The following is a 17,593-nucleotide window of genomic DNA, read 5'->3' as shown; positions in this document are numbered from 1 at the left end:
CTTGTACACGATCTTATAAGGAGGAAACCAAATACTAGACTTCATTTTCATTTGCAAACAGTCATGAAGAAACAAGAAACATTTCTAATTTCCAAAGTTTTATTTCTTAAGTAGATAACTACTTGAAGAAAAATCTATGTTATATTTAAATTGATGTAAAATAAATATCTTGTACCTGGGTCTGGTGATGAATACCTATCATAAAAACATTTGGGAATTAAAAGCAGGAGGGATAAAAATTACAGGTCATCCTTAGATACCTGTATGCTTGAGGCTAACCTAGACTATATGAGACCCTGTCTTAAAATAACTAGCTAACTATGTAACCAGCCATAAGTAAACACCCTCGCCCCACTCCCACTTTTCCTGATATACAAAGAAAACTTGGAGGGTAAACTATTTTCCAAAAGTTAATATAAGCTTTCTATGGGCCTATAAGTCATGTAAATATTGGAATTCTGGGGTAGCAGGCTTAATGCTCCTTAATAACATTTATTTAATATTATTAAGGAGAATTTACTCTCATTTTTTAATAAGTGGCTCATATAGCAAGAGGTTATTCAGTATTGCAGAGCATAAGCCCTAGATCTTGAGACTTCTAGCTTCTATTTAAAATATGCAAACTACTTTCTTCACTGGCTATACTTTTTATGTACAATTAGAAGGGAACTAAGAACATTATTGCAATTTTTCATCTTTGGTTTAGAATTTCATAGGATTTATTGATTACAAAGTCATGGGTCTTATTATGGGGCATCACAATAATTTCTGCAGAACCACTCTACAATGTAATTTACATCATAAATGTTACAAATCCTGTTAGAGGCTCACTGAGGTTCTGTACACATTCTTCCAGCATGTGATGAAGGAACAATAGCTGCTGAAACACCACATCCGAGATATATTTGGCTTGGGTGAAAACTTAAAGACATGCTGGGGTATAGCCATGCTTTCAGACTGGGTTACATAGAAATATGCAAGAATTCAAGAGAAAGAAACATTTGACATGAGATAGATTACATACCTCCGTATAGAGTAAAGATCTAATGAAAATCTCTAAGAAGATTGTTTTAGCCTTGAATGCAATATCAGATAGTCTTTGGAGGAATTAATTTTTCCTGAATGAGATGTGAATAAGTTTCCATAGAGCTCCTTCTGTCTCTGGATAGCTATACTGTGCACAGGAGTGCTTGTCTATAAGGATGGAAAACGGTTTTTACATGCAGGAGTTTTCTTAAGCAACACTCACATCTCAGCTAGTAATGGATTTTTCCTACTAAAACGATGATGACTACTGACCAGACTACAACCAATGCTCCAATTCATTTTTATCACAATAGGAGGTGACCACAAAAGTAATTTTACTTATTACTTAAATATTTAAGCTATTAAATTAAGAGCTTTGTATCATATTGCCTAATGTCAATATCTCCAACTCACGAGATTCTCTCTTTCAATATTGTGTTTCTCATTTGCAATGTAACAGTATACTCTGATATTGAAACCTTCCACCCTGTGGCTCTGTAAGACAAAAACAAACAAACAAACAAACAAACAAACAAACACAGCTCAAAATTGTTTCAGGAAGTCCCTGAAACTGATCAGATTCACTATGCTCCTCCTTCCCCAAGAGTAAACAATAAAGAGAGCTAAGAGTCACTGTTCAAATGAGCAAAGCTGCAAAACAGAAGCAGAGACCAGCCAAGTAGCCTGAAAGAAGCAGAGACCAGTCAAGACTACTGGAAGAGATGTAGTCTGAGCCAGCTGGAGCGGGTACTCTCCAGCCTGCTCTCCAGCCTAGGAACTGCCCATAGGTTATACAGGGTGCTCCAAGTCCCCCCTACTCTTACAAAATGTAGGCTGTTACCTATGCTGGGGTGGACTTTGGTGGTTCAGCTGTCTTTGAATCATGTCTCCTCCTGTAAGTAAACCATCATCTGTATTCCTGTGAGTAAAGCAATTGGTTTGGTTCACCAAGTTGGACTTTGGTGGTATCCATTTCTCCCTGTGTGTTTCTTGTCCCCAGAAATTTTTGTCACACAACATCATCTCCTGTCCTACCTCTTTCATGGCTTTGCACCACTAAATCAATCAGTTCTTCATATGCCCATCTGAGCCGGAAAGAAAAGGCTATCAGGTAGGTCTTTCTTGAGACTGGTATCCTGATAGAGAAAGAACTGCTATGAACTTGAATTGTCATTGGTTCTGTTGTCCACTTTCTTACATGGAATTACACTGATGCAGAAAGCTACTGTGTTAGAGCACAGAGAGGATCATGGGGAAGTCTCTGAAGGTCTATCAGAATGACTCTTTGAAGCTTCAGAGTGGCTTTCAGAGGCTCTCTGTGTCAGGCTATTATGGTGTTTTTCATGTCTCTTTGCCTTTTCAGTATTATTCTATCAGGTGCTACAAAGGCAACAATGGGTAGACTCCTAGGACCATAGTGCATGCAGGTGGCAGCACTGTGTCATAAAGGAAGTTAATTTGTTCTTCATTCCACTGCTGTTCACTGAAACGAAACAAATGGAAACAAAAAAGCCAAGCTACTAGTTTCTCCAATGATAATCTTTATCAGCACTAAGAACTATTGATTTCATTGAGCTCAGTTTCTCATGCACATCCTTGTTGGATCCTTTGCTGCTGTTAATTTTTGCCATCTTTTGCTATTCTTTCACTTCCTATTTGTCAGCCATATATACATTATACTTATTCTGTATTCTACCATTCTTCCCATGTGCAACTCATATACTTTCCCCCTCAGTCCTACCTCATTCCTGCCTTTCTTCCTTATACCCCATTCTTTATACTGTTCCTTTTGGCTTATCCTTCCACAGTTCCACAGTTATAGAAGTTAAAGAGGACGATCTCTCAACAAAAGGATTAAAAGTCAAAAGAGTTTGTCAATGGCTGGAAAGATGGCTCAGAGATTAAGAATGCATTTTGCAGCAGATGTTCTTGTCACTTGACTCTCACTGTCTTTCTGGCCCATCTTCTGTAATGTTCCCTGAACCATGGGTGAAGGAGGAAGATGTATTAATTGGGGATAAGCACGTGATAGTCCATCATTCTGCACATCTTGATAAGTTAAAAGGTGAAAACTATACTTATCTGTGGACATAAGGATCAGTATTTAGAACTCAGTTATAATTCATATTAGTTTAGATAAGTAGGTTCTCTTCTGGTCTCCATGGCCTCAGTAGTCACAGGTAGTTGGCTAAGTTATAGTACCAGGTACAAATACACGTTTATTGAGTGGGCCATAATACCGATTAAGTAGTTATTGGTAACTTCCCGGGATGTAAGTGCCACTATTACACTTTTGAGAATCTCTTACCATGCTGTTTATTGTTGGGAATCAGGGGCATCAAAAGCTGGGTAGGACAACTTATTGCTTTTCTTTCTTGGTATTTTGAGGAACCTATGAAAGCAGAGCCTCCCATTAGAGGCTTCTAGGTCATTTCCAGCTTAATTCCTCCAAGTCCTATATCCAAAGTGTGTGTTGCCTTCAGCAAAGCTGTACAGTAAAGAAAGCCCCTGGGGACTGGAGATGTGGCTCAGCGATTAAGAACACTGACTGCTCTTCCAGAGGTCCTAAGTTCAATTCCCAGCAACCACACGGTGGCTCATAACCATCTGTAATGGGATCTGATGCCCTCTTCTGGAGTGTCTGGAGACAACTACAGTGTACTTACATGCATAAAATAAAGAAATCTTTAAAACAAGAAAGAAAACAACTAATGGAGAGTGGGAAGCTCACAGAGTAGGAGAGATTCTTTGTCAGCTGTATAGCTGACAGATGATTAATATCTACAATAAAGAATTAAAGAACCAAAATTCTCACAGCAGCATCCACTGAATGGAAAAACAGAGTTACAGTGCAGGGCTCTGGATGTTATTCAGTGAGGAGAGGCACATTTCTGCCATTTTCAGTAATGTAGGTAGGACTGTAGGACAATGTACTACATGCTTCATTCCTGTGCTGAGGTCAAAGTTAATGTGAAGGAGGCAGAAAATGGGTCCAAAGGGTTCTAGTCGGAGCCAGGCAAGGATGTCATGCAAGGGAAATGGTAAGAGGATGGTGAATAGAGCAAGGGTCCAGTGTTGCCCAGGAGGAATAATTTCATAGTTATTGTATAGTAGGATGACAACGGTTGGCAACAATGAATTGAAGATTTCGTTTATTTATTTTTTAAAAATAAAGCATGCCTCTCTTATTCATGTACCCCCATTTTCCCTGACTATGCTTTGGTTAATGGTGATCCACCGACATGGTGTCCTGCAGAGGATTTTGAATATTCTCAACACAAAGAAATAATAAATGTCTGGGATGATGGATGTGCCATCTAAAGAAAATAAAGAATAAAAGAAAACACTCCCCTCAAATAGTGATTCTCAGCTGCCATGATTTTGTCCCCGGGGAACATTTGGTAAGTTTTTATTGTCACAGATGTGGAGAAAATAATATCGATCCTAACGGAGAGAGGACTTGGTTATTGCTGTGTAGTCTACAACTGGCAGAACAATTTCCCGACTCAAGGAATTATCCCCTCCACAAATTCATTGGTGCTAATGAGCCTTAGAAATCTGATTATGGTAAAATACTTCCCAATATAGTGCACCCTAATGGAGTGTGTCCTTAAAAAACAAAACAAAACAAAACAAAACAAAACAAAACAAAACAAAACAAAACAAAACAAAACAAAACACCTCAAGGTATATATGAACGCTTGCAACATTTGTCCTCCATATATCCATTTGTCCTTCTGGGCATATTTCATGGCTTTGGGAATCCCTCAAAATAGAATATAATCAATTTCATTATTTTTCCTGGGATCTGGCAAGAGCAATGAGAACTGACTTCTGTTTGTGTGAGTTTGAGAGGTCTGGCTTATGTCAAAGGAGTTTGGATAAAATGACTCCAGCGAAGACATTAGCCACATATGTGCCTCACGTTCTTATGCTTCCATTTAAGACAGAGCAGTGAAGACATGGGAAGCCAACCTCAGCACATTGTGTTTCCAAAATGCGAGGGGCTAGTTCTTAGCACTTGGCATACTTCATTTTTTTCTTTTAGCACGATAAAGCTTGAGCTTATGAGCAGTTTGTGAAATAATTGCATCAAAGACCTTTCTGATCTAATTTGAATAAAGATTTGAATATTTTGAAATGTCAGGATGTGCTTAATCTTCAAAGAATACTGCATTAATACAAAATCAGTTAATGATTTAGTCTCTTCTTTGACTTTGGCCTTGAAGGGCTCATTTCAGCCTAATGTATTATCATCACTGAAATCAAAGGCTTTACCCAGTGTAAATGTTACTGGGGCTTCTACATTCATTTTTTATTGTTGTTGTTGTTATTTGCTTCTAACTTCTTACTGCCACAGCTCCAGGCATGTTCAGATTCTTTGAAAGACTAGAAATTTCTCTTTCTTCCTTTTAAAATTCCGTTTACTTCTCTGTCTTGATTCTGTCTCAACTCTGAGAATCAAAATTCATTTTGGCTTTGTTTGCTCATGAAAGTGTTTATGTATGAGCAACCTGGCTTGTGTAGTAGACAATGTATTGGCACTGGGCCCTTTGGCTGTGAAGGCTGTCCTTTGTTCCCTGGCTCAGATAGATCTCTCCTGGCTTGGCTCAGGCTCAAGCATCTCTGTTTGCATCTCCTCCTCTAGTGTGGCCTGTTGCTGCAGGTAGGTGCTATCAGTCTCTGGCCCTAAGCCAATGTACTCAGATGTGGAAAGGACCCACGGAATCCTTGGGTTCTGCATCTGAAGATCATCTTTAAATTCCCTAGTTTACAGTAGACCATGTACTGTAAGGGTTGATGTTATGGATAAACATGAACATGTTCTGAGTATTTTGAAGAGAAATACACCTTGTGTGACTTGAATAATACATACCATTCTTTTGTCTGTTGTAGATTAAAAAAAATCCTAGTTATGTTCTATCTTTGAGTTTGAAATAGAATTTCTTAAAAACAAAACATATTTGAAAATTACATCGTTGGCAATTCAAGGCTATACTGCTGGTCTCCATATATAAATGACATTTTTTAAAGTCTAACTCATTAATAAAAGTGGATTACAGGCAATTTAAATTCTTTTTTTCTAATTTTTTATTAGAGATTTTCTTCATTTACATTTCAAATGCTATCCAGAAAGTCCCCTATATCCTCCCCCCCACCTGCTCCCCTACCCACCCACTCCCACTTCTTGGCCCTGGCATTCCCCTGTACTGGGGCATATAAAGTTTACAAGACGAAGGGGCCTCTTCACCCAATAATGGCCGACTAGGCCATCTTCTGCTACATATACAGCTAGAGACATGGGCTCTGGGGGTACTGGTTAATTCATATTGTTCTTCCACCTATAGAGTTGCAGACCCCTTCAGCTCCTTGGGTACTTTCTCTAGCTTCTCCATTGGGGGCCCCGTGTTCCATCTTATAGATGACTGTGAGCATCCACTTTTGCATTTACCAGGCACTGGCATAGCCTCACAAGAGACAGCTATATCAGGGTCCTTTCAGCAAAATCTTGCTGGCATATGCAATAGTGTCTGCGTTTGGTGGCTGATTATGGGAGGGATCCCCAGGTGGGGTAGTCTCTGCATGGTCCATCCTTTCGTCTCAGCTCCAAACTTTGTCTCTGTAACCCCTTCCATGGGTATTTTGTTCTCTATTCTAAAGAGGAACGAAGTATCCACACGTTGGTCTTCCTTCTTGATTTTCTTGTGTTTTGCAAATTGTATCTTGGGTATTATACGTTTCTGGGCTAATATCTACTTATCAGTGAGTGCATATCAGGTGAGTTCTTTTGTGATTGGGTTACTTCACTCAGGATGATATCCCCTAGATACATCCATTTGCCTAAGAAGCAATTTAAATTCTTATCTTTTTTAAAATACGTACTCAATTTCCCAAGGTTGACTTAGCTATAATGGTTGTACTCTGATGCATGGTTTGTGTGGCAATATGTGTTGTGGGGATCTATTAGAGTTCAGAAAATGTTTCTACAGTGGTTTGAATGTGAAATGCCTGTATAGGCTCAGGCATTGAACATTTGGTCTCCAGTTGGTGGCACCGTTTGGAGAGGCTATGGGAAGGGGCCACCTTGCTCCAGGAAGTATGTCACTGGGGGTGGTCTTTGAGAGTTTGATGCTCCATCCCACTTCCCCTTCTTTCGCTGTGTGTTGCCTGAGGTTGAGGACATGGGATCTCTGCTTCCTGCTGCAGTTGTCATACTTCTCTGTGGCCATGCTCCCATACCATAATGGACTCTTTTCCCCTAGAACTGTTAGCCAAGATAAACTATTCCTTCTGAAAGTTGCCTTGGTCTTCATATTTTATCACAGTATCAGAAGAGTAATTAATATAGTACTTGAGATTAGAAAAATTCATAATTCTAGCAGTATTTCATCATAGGAATCATGAAAGTGTACTGTATTTAATTAATTAAATTGAATGACTAAATTGTATTGAAACATGTAGATCATATATATTTTTGATTAATCTAAAAAATAATTTAATTTAGTAAATCCCCATAATACATATCAGCATGAAATATCCATTATAGATATTTTGGATCACTAAGTGCATATCTTAGATGGAGACTATGTTTTTGCATACTGTGTATTATTTTACTTTTAATAATCTCTAGTAAAAGCAGCCTTTAATCATTTAAAGAACAATATGACTGTTGTTCCTCATTTTATGGATGCCAGTTTCTTCTTCTGTCCATATTGGTTTTGATATTGCTTATTTTCACATTTTTTCTCTTTCTCCTCTACTTATAACCCTCAATTTGCTGTACAGTTGCTATGTTTGTGTAAGACAAATGATAGATGGTTGTTCATTTTATAAATGAACAGCATGTCTCAGTGTCTTTTCATACTTGAATTCACCACTAGTGTCGACTGATGGTATGGTATTTACCTGGCATTGAAAGATGGCTAGTTTATAATATTCAAGGTGGGATATCTTAAGTAGTATGCATTTCCTTCTACCAGGGAATCTTAATGGCCTGAGAATGGAGGAGGGGCAAGTAGATACTAGAGATGGTTGATCCTCAGCCAGGCATGATAGCCCAGGTCTTCAATACTATCACAGGGAAGCAGGCAGGTTTCTGTCAATTCAAGGCCAGACAAGCCTATGTAGGAAGTTCAAGGCCAGACAGGGTTACTCAGTGAGATTTTGTCAACAAAACAAAACAAAACAAAACAAACAACAACAACAAAAAAGAAGATCAACTTGGTGAAAGATTGTATATCTTTTTAATGATTATGTTAGTAAATTTTTCTGTATTTTAAATTATGGCCCATTTCTTTGCAAGGAGAATCTGAGATGTTTAGTCTTGTCTTAATTCTGGGGTTTTATTGCCATAAAGAGACACCATGATCACGACAACTCTTTTTTTTTTTTTTTTAAGATTTATTTATTTATTTTATATACAGTATATAAGTACACCATAGCTGTTTTCAGACACACCAGAAGAGGCCATCAGATCTCATTACAGATGGTTTTGAGCTACCATGTGGTTGCTGGGCATTGAACTCAGGACCTCTGGAAGAGCAGTCAGTGTTCTTAACCACTGAGCCATCTCTCCAGCCCCCATGGCAACTCTTATAAAGGAAAACATTTAACTGGCGTCAGCTTACAATGTCAGATGTTCAGTCCATTATCATCATGGTGGGAAGCATGGCAGCATGCAGGCAAACATGGTACTAGAGGAAGAGCTGAGAGTTCTACATCTTGATCTGAAGGTAGACAGAAGGAGATTGTCTTCTGTAGGCAGCCAGGAGGAGGCTATCTTCCACATTGGGAAGAGCTTGAGTATAGGACCTCAAAGCCCACCCTCACAGAGATGCCCTTCCTTCAACAAGGCCACACCCACTCCAACAAGCCACGCCTCCTAGTAGTGTCCCTTCCCATGGGCCAAGCATATTTTAACCATCACAGGTCTTAAGTGGTCACTTGACTGAAAAACGCCTATACAAAACTTATATTTGACAACTATGAGACTCCTTTTTCTTTCCTTGTTGTGAATCTCATTTGACAGTACCAGCATGGACCCAGTACTTCTAAAGCAGGATTTCTCAGTCTGTGGGTTGCAACCCCTTCAGTGGTCAAGCGACCCTTTCTCAGAGGGTGCCTAAGACCATCCTGCACACCCCATATTCACATTATGATTCCTAACAGTAGCAATTACAGTTATGAAGTAGCAACAAAAATAATTTTGTGTTTTGGGGTCTGTCTTAGTTAGGGTTTTACTGCTGTGAACAGGCACCATGATCAAGGCAAGTCTTATAAAAACAGCATTTAACTGGGGCTGGCTTACAGGTTCAGAGGTTCAGTCCATTATCATCAAGGTGGGAGCATGGCAGCATCTGGGCAGGCATGGTGCAGGAGGAGCTGAGAGTTCTATGTCTTCATCCATAGGCGGCTAGTGGAAGACTGACTTCCAGGCAACTGGGGTAAGAGTCTTAAGCCCACACCCACAGTGACACACCTACTCCAACCAGGTCATACCTATTCCAACAAGGCCACTCCTCCAAATGGCACCGCTCCCTGGTCCAAGAACATACAAACTATCACAGGGTCACCAAAACATGAGAAACTATATCAAAGGATCATAGCTTAGGAAGGTTGAGAACCATGCTCTAAAGGTGATGCTTTGTCCTGTAATGGAAGAGAACACAACTTCAACTTCATTTCTCTTCCCTAGAGCAGCTAATACACTGTGGATCATACAGAAAGAGGCCTAAAATAAGTGACTTAGGCATTACTAAAATTCTAATTTGTCAGTCTCACTTTTCAACCATTGAAGAAGTAACATTTCCAGAAACATCATTTAAATAATATTTTAAAAATTATGAATTTAAATTAACTTTATGAAAATTTAGAGTGTTAAAAATGAAAGCTGAGAAAAACAGAAAACATGTTTACCAAGGTGGAGACACAGACGAGTTTTGGGGGTGTGTACAGGCGAATGTTAGTTCTCTAAGCCCCACTCTTCACACACAACAGTTTTGAGTTCCAGTGTAGTTGACATTTGGGTCATACTATACAAATCAAATTAATGTTAAATCTCAAATTAATGGAATACTAATAATACCAAATACTTTTGCATATGTCTAGAATTATTTACTTGTTTCTATTTAGATCTCAGCCTCTGTCTGTGGTAGTGGTTTAGAAGGCAATGGCCCCTGTAGGATCATGTATTAAATGCTTGGTCATTAAGGAATAGCACTGCCCGAGAGGCATTAGGAGATGTGGCCTTGTTGAAGGAAGTACATCACTGGGGGTGGGCTTTAGGGGTCTCAAAAGCTCAAGCCAAGCCTGGTCTCTCTCTCTCTCTCTCTCTCTCTCTCTCTCTCTCTCTCTCTCTCTCTCTCTCTCGTGTGCAGATCCTTATGTAGAACTCTAAACTTCTCCAGTGCCATGATGTCTGCCTGCATACCACCATGCTCCCTTCCAGGATGATAATGGACTGAATATCTGAAAACGTAAGTCAGCCTCAGTTAAATACTGTGATCTGGCTGTCTCTTTACACCAATAGAACACTGACTAAGATATCTTCTGCCCCTGCTTTCTTTTTTCTCTCCCTCTGTTTCAGAGTCTGGCCTTTTTAAAAACAAACCAACAGACAACAGTAGCAGCAACAACAACATAGCAAAAAGGTTTTGCTGTGTTGCATAGACTGGCCTAGAACTCATGATCCCTCTGCCCCAATCTCCTGAGTGCTGGTATTAGTCATGTGGTACGACACAAAGGAGAGAACTAGTCTGTGCAGGCCAGGAGAGATGCCTGCTGATAATTCTAATTGTATCCTAGTGTGCCGTGTAGCATTAAGTACACAGGCTAAGAGCTGGGAAAACACTGAATGAGCTAATGTAGAATGAATTCATCATCAGCTTCATGAAATGAGGTTGAAGAAACTCTGCACGCCCATCCCATTTTAAGGAAATTCTATCAGAACTTAATGACCTAGGCAATGTGAAAGCAGTGCTCTGAAGCGAAGGGTGAGCTGTGTGGTTCCAGATCCCAAGCTTACTAGAGAAGAGGGAACTGTCATAGGCTGCGTGAGAGTTTAGCAGCAAGTTCTGACAGCATATTTAACTGATTTAAAAAAAAAGACCTAATAAGGTTTCAGAAGTCATTAATAGTACATTTAAGAGAAAAGTTGGCACTAAAACTATAGCATTTGTTTAAACAGGGAAAAAAAATCCCTGCATTCCATCTTTTGCAAGGAAACTGGAGGGTCTGGGTGTTCATAGTCTTATGTTGAAACAAGGCACTACTTCAAGAACTGTCAAGTTTAGTGTTTCAAAGACTCTCTAAAGAATTAGGAAGTGGGGTGTGTGTGTGTGTGTGTGTGTGTGTGTGTGTGTGTGTGTGAATAAATGCCCCCTTGGACTAAAATCTGCTTCTAGCTTTGTCTGAGTGATTTCTGGGTCTTCAGGAGGAGTGTGATTTTTAAGGGTACATATCAAAGCCAGTCATTTTCCTTTCGGAAAACCATGTATAAGAAGTGACCTTACACATTTCCATACTCTGGACACTAATCCTGGCCAGTTCATAGGGCACACTAATACCTATGTTAATGGGTTTTCTGAACAAAACTTTCCCAATTCAAAGTTGTTTCCACTGAGGCAAACGATTCCCGTCGACGTCATTTCCAAAATAGAGGGAAATGAAGTTATCAACCCGAGATGGTTTTAATAACACTTTTTCTGTTTCCAGCATAAGGTAAAGGGAGTCAAGAGGTAACCGGCGCCATGCTGTTCTTCACATAAAGTGAGGCTTTATAGGTAAAATTAGAACCCTGGAGGGAAAAACTCCATCAGGCTCTGACAGGGAAGTTGAGTTTTGTTCTAAATCTCATGGACCGCCCGCCCAGGAGACTGCTCTGGGTTGGCTCCATTCACTTCCTGCTGCATCTCAGCAGTTAAATAAAAAAGAAATCGAGCAATAAGCAAAGCAGTGAGAACATGTCCTTTCTCTCCCCTGTCCCTGCTGCGGGGTACTTTTAGAAATGTAAACCTTGTGGTCATATGATTGAATCTAACTTAACTTCTAAAAGACCACTAAACAAAACAGAACAAAAAGAACAACTCAGTGTGCAGGTATAAGGCAGTCCCCCGAGGTTGCTCACACAGCCTGGAACTCAGTGTAGCCCACACTCCTCCCTGGCACCCTCCTCCCCCATGACCCCCAAACAGCTGAGGTGATAGGCTGTTGCCATCCATGCTTGGGTAAGATGAACTGTTTTCCTATCCATGCCCTAGCAGTGTTTTGACGCCTTTGCTCTGCTGGAATAGCACCTAGTTCCTGCGCAGCGCCGCCATCAGCTCAAAGGAGACCCACGGAAACAGTTCTTCTCTGCTGGGACCGTTTCCACTCTGTGATGAGCCTCTTATGCTTTTCTCTTACTATGGATTTATTTGTTTCAAACAGTTCCTGTGGATGGAAACACGCAACTTATTATCTTTTTTGTCTGCATACTTCAACTCAGTACAAAGTTTTCAAGGGTCATCAATGTTACGCGTATCAGGACTTCATTCTGTTTCACAGGTCAATATATTCCATCGTCTAGATATTACACATCCTGCTTATACATCTGTTCAGTAAAGACATCCCTCCCATTTTGGTTGTTATTATTTTTATAATGCAATTATGAACATTTCTGTCTAATTCTATTTTGGGGAGTGGGGTGAGTATAGCATAGGAATGAAATTACAGATAACAGAGTAATCATATATTGAAATTTTGGGATAAACCCCAGTATTTTCTGGCTATACCACTTTGTATAAACAACGTAAAAACAACATATTACTTTACAATTTTTCAAAGGCTTCTCCGGTATTTGTTGTTTCAAGGTTAAGGTATTTTTGTTTGCTTTTTCATATAGAATCTTCCTATAAAGATCAGAGTGGCCTCAATTCCCAGAATGTGGTCTCTCTTCCTCAGCCTCCTTACAGGCAATATCACCAGGCTTAGCTCTTATTTGTTGATACAGCTATGCTGTAGGCAAGACATGCTATGTCACTGTGCTTTTTTTATTTGCATCTTCCCACTAACAAATGATTTGGGATTTTTTTCCCCCTGCTTGTTTTCCCCCATTTGTATTTTGAGGGAAAAAGTCCGCCCCAGTTCTTTTCCTTAAGTTGGATTGCCTTTTTGTTGTTGAGTTGTAAGTTTTCCTGAAAATCGTATTTGCAGTGAATATTATAGTTCATCAAATACATAATTTGCAGGAGCTTTCTCTTATTCCTACATCTTTTCCTTTCTTCTTACCTAGATCTTTGATGCCATTCCTTAAACTCTATGGTCAAATCTATGGTCATCAATATTTATTCATATATTCTCTTTAAGGTGGTTTAGATTTCTAACTTTTATGCTTAGGCCTCTGACCAGCAATGACGTCATGTCTATGTGTGGTATAAAGTAAAGCTTTAATGTTGTTCATTTGTATGTCTTATTGTTTTAGTGACGTCTTTGAAGAGTTATTCCTTCCCAATGAAGGGCTTCAATGTCCTTGTCAGAGCCATTTCAATTTATATGCAAGGGTTTATTTGTTGGCTCTTTATTTTATTCTTTTGGTCTATCATTACACATGGACTATACTGGGCCGAGCACTACAAATCTGTGTATTCTAAAACCAGAGACTATGAGTCCAATCATGTTGCCTTGTTTTTATAACATTGTTTTGATTATTCAGATTCCCAAGAAACTTCATAATCAGCTTTTCTATCTCTGCCCCAAAGACCACTTGGAATTTAACTGGGATTGTGTTGAATGTATAGATCCCTTAGAAGTCATCACCATCTTGATGCTACATCCTCTAATCCAGGAACACAATATTACACCTCCACTCCTCTCTGCCTTTAATTTCTTTTGCTAATTTCCTGTATTTTAAGGCGGAATGAATCCCTGCCTGTTTAAATTTACCTCTTACTATTTTACCACTTTTAATGCTCTTGCAAATGACATTACTTACTTGTTTTTAGTTTTGTTCATTGTCTGCTAGTTTATTTCCATACAGTGGGCATCTCTTTTGTTCTTGAACACTGCAACCTTGCTAAACTTGCTGTTACAGCTCACAGCCTTTTTGTGTGGGCTCTTTAATCTTTTTGACAAATTCATATTCATGCCATATGCAAACAGTGATGGTTTGCATTCCTCCTTTGAGATTTGCATGCTTGGTAGTTCCTTGCCTGACCTGATTGCCCTGCTCAGCGCTTGCGGTGCCATGTTGAATAGGAAGCTGAAGATAGCACCTTCACCTGATGCTGACCTTTGGGGAGCAAAGGTTTTAGTCTTTTACCATTGATTGTGGTGTTGGCTGTGGGGTTTTCATGCATGCCCTTTGTATGAAACAGCAGGGAACTACCCTGCTGTTTCTTAGCTCATTCTGTCTTTTCAATCATGAGAAAATTTAGTTTCTCTTCAAGTGCTGTTTTTTTAATTATTATTATTATTCACCAGTTGAGACAACTCCATATTCCTTTTAGTTACATCAATGTGTTGTAGTAGATCAATCAATTGTTGCATATCAAACCACCTCTGTATTCCTGGGATAATTCCCATTTTGACATGATAAATAGATCAGGTTACTAATATATTAGTGGTTTCATATATTATTTTGTTGTGGATCCCTGGCATCTCCAGTCAATGGAACATTGCTCTGTCGTTTCCTGTCTTGTGTGCAATACATTTGCAAAGCTTTGACGTCAGCCTAATTCTGACTGCATACACAAACTTAGGAGGTAAGTCTTTCCTTTCTTTGTGGAAGAGTCTGATGAAGTGTTAATTCTTCTTTAAATGTTTCAGAGAATTACCAGTGAGGCTCTCCTTGGAATTTTATTTGTAAATATTATTAAGCACTGGAAGGAAACTTAAAGTGTTGGCATTTTGTCTAGACTCCACTCCACAGTTAACTGGCAACTGCCAGGTATGCCTGTCTCACTGTAAAAGGGGCTGCTCATACCCTGCTCTCTCTTGCCTTCTTGCACCTGCTTTGTCCTTTTCCCCCTTCCCCCTCTCTCCCCATTTTCCTACCCCCTCTCTCTCCACATGCTCATGACCGGCCTCTCTCTACTCCTCTACTCTCTCCCTCCCCCTCTACCTCTCTCCCTCTACACCCCCTCTCTCTGCCCCCCCAACCCCCATGGGGAGCTTCTCTCCCCATGCCCTGAATAAACTTTATACTATACCTTCCTGAGGCTGGTCTCTCAGCAGGAAGATTTGCCTCAGCATGGGCTCACGGAGGCACCTCCTTCCCCTATACCTGATTACAGATCCACAAAACATATTCCTTCTTTCCTTATCTTTTTATAAAACACAACGTAAAGTAACAAAATTCAGGTGCCATTCTCATGAATCCAGTAAAAATGAAGATGTGTATATGCCAAAGAAGTGCTACCCAGTGACACTTTCAAAGTTGCTTATTTCAAGATCCAAGGGAAGAGATTGAGGGCATTTGGGGGAGGGTATTGGCCATTCAGATATATGGCTAACTAGATCTAAAAATCGAAAGTCATATTTCACGCTTCACAATATAAATCTCCTGTATACAAATACTAACATCAGCACCATGAACATATTAATTCCAGAAGGTGTAGATCAGACAGTGTGCTCAGAAAGACAGATTAAAAGTAATGTCTGATAAGTCGTTGAGTGATGGTGATGAAGAGCTTTGAGAATCCTGAATTGAATATTAATTCATGTTTAGAGGAAATGATACTAATGTTTAGATGGCTCCTGTCAGCGTTAGAGAGACAAATCATCACTGACCAACAGTCACAGGCAGAAAGTTGGAGATTTTTATTAACTTTCAAAACAAGTACACTGCACACAAAGTGCTATTTTGCCTGCTTGAAAATTTAAGGCCACGAACATCCTGAATTTGCATGGTGCTTGGGTTATTGGCAGACCTTTCAGAAAATGAAATTTATATATAGCTTCTGGGTGAATCATACTAGCTTTCCCCAGATAAGGCATTTCTATCTAAAGGCTTGACTTACTCTGCTCTTTTGTATGACAACCTTTTATTAAAACAATTCTAAAGGTCTTCTGAACATTCTTTTCAGAGTTACCCAGCAGTAACTTATACTAGCCCTTGGACTTTAAGCAGCTTATAGACAGAACTCATCTAATTGTTTTGAATCGCTGGCACATGTACAAGTGTTCAATAAATATTTATTGAGTAAATAATCCTACAGTGAAGAAATGGATTGAACTAAGACTTGCATCCCTTTCTATGTACTAAGGTTTAAAATCATCCTAGAAATTATATCACGAAGATCTACAGCTGTTGCTGACATTCACTTCAGTGTTTATTAATTAAAGCATTGACTCCCCCATATATGGGCTAATTGACTTCTATGTTCTAAATGGCATAACATGGGCTCATACTTGTGAGTATTTCTCCCACTGAATTCTGTACTCAGTCTCTTAAATCACACCTTATAAGAAGTAATCATTGTATGGAGCACTACTATTTGGGAAGTGTGTGTGTGTGTGTGTGTGTGTGTGTGTGCGCACGCTTTTGATTTTGTTGCCTGGTTAATTATAAATGTCACAGAAATCAATCAGTACCTGAAAACGCAGGCCTCAACTTCAGACATATTTTTTAATTACAAACGTGGTTTCTACTATTAAGGATTTCATACTCCAATGCATAAAAAATAAATGTACATACAAAATAATAGAACTAACATGAGGAATTTTGGATAAAATTAGAAAGTGTCCTACAATTTCCTTGTTGAACTAAAGATTTACTTGACACTTGAAAATAACATACATAGCCCTGTGGAAGTGTATCATATCAGTCTCAGAAGCAAAGACATGTTTATGGAATGGAGTATTTTTTTTTAAAAAGAATACTTACTGTTCTTTGAATCCATTTTTAGGGTTTACCTGTCTTTTCTGAGCTTTCTCCAGGTAACATGCGCTCAGCCATCCTAATGCCACGACCCTTTCATATAGTTCTTTAGATTGTGGTGACACCCAACCATAAAATTATTTTCATTACTACTTCATAACTATAATTTTGCTACTGTGACAAATTGTAATATAATTACCTGTGTTTCCTAATGGTCCTAGGTGACCCCTGTGAAAGGGTCCTTCAACACTCAAGGGGTTGCAACCTACAGGCTAAGAGCCATTGCTCTAGAACATTCTTCCACAGCCTGATTATTTTTGTAGATCAAGTGAATAATACTCGTGATCTTTTTCTTATACCTACTTCTACACTTAAGTGTACAATTAGTTTATCATTTTTACTTAATTGGCTATGTTTGGGAAAATGCAACTTATTCCATCTAGGTGGTGTGGTGGTTTGAATACATTTGGCCCCACAGGCTCACATATTTGAATGCTGAGTCATCAGGAAGTGCTATTTGAGAAGGATGTGGAGATGTGGCTTTGTTGGAGGAAATGTGTCAGTGGGGGGCTTCAGGGTTTCAAAAGTCCAAGTCAAGCCCAATGTCTGTCTCTTCCTCCTGACTGTGGGGTCCAGATATAGAACTCTAAGCTTCTTCTGCAGCACCATGTCTGCCTGCACTCCTCCATGCTTTCTACCATGATGATTATG

This window comes from Mus musculus, chromosome 8 (genome assembly GCF_000001635.26).
Source record: "Mus musculus strain C57BL/6J chromosome 8, GRCm38.p6 C57BL/6J".
Classification (NCBI taxonomy): Eukaryota; Metazoa; Chordata; class Mammalia; order Rodentia; family Muridae; genus Mus; species Mus musculus.
This window is presented reverse-complemented; position numbering follows the sequence as displayed.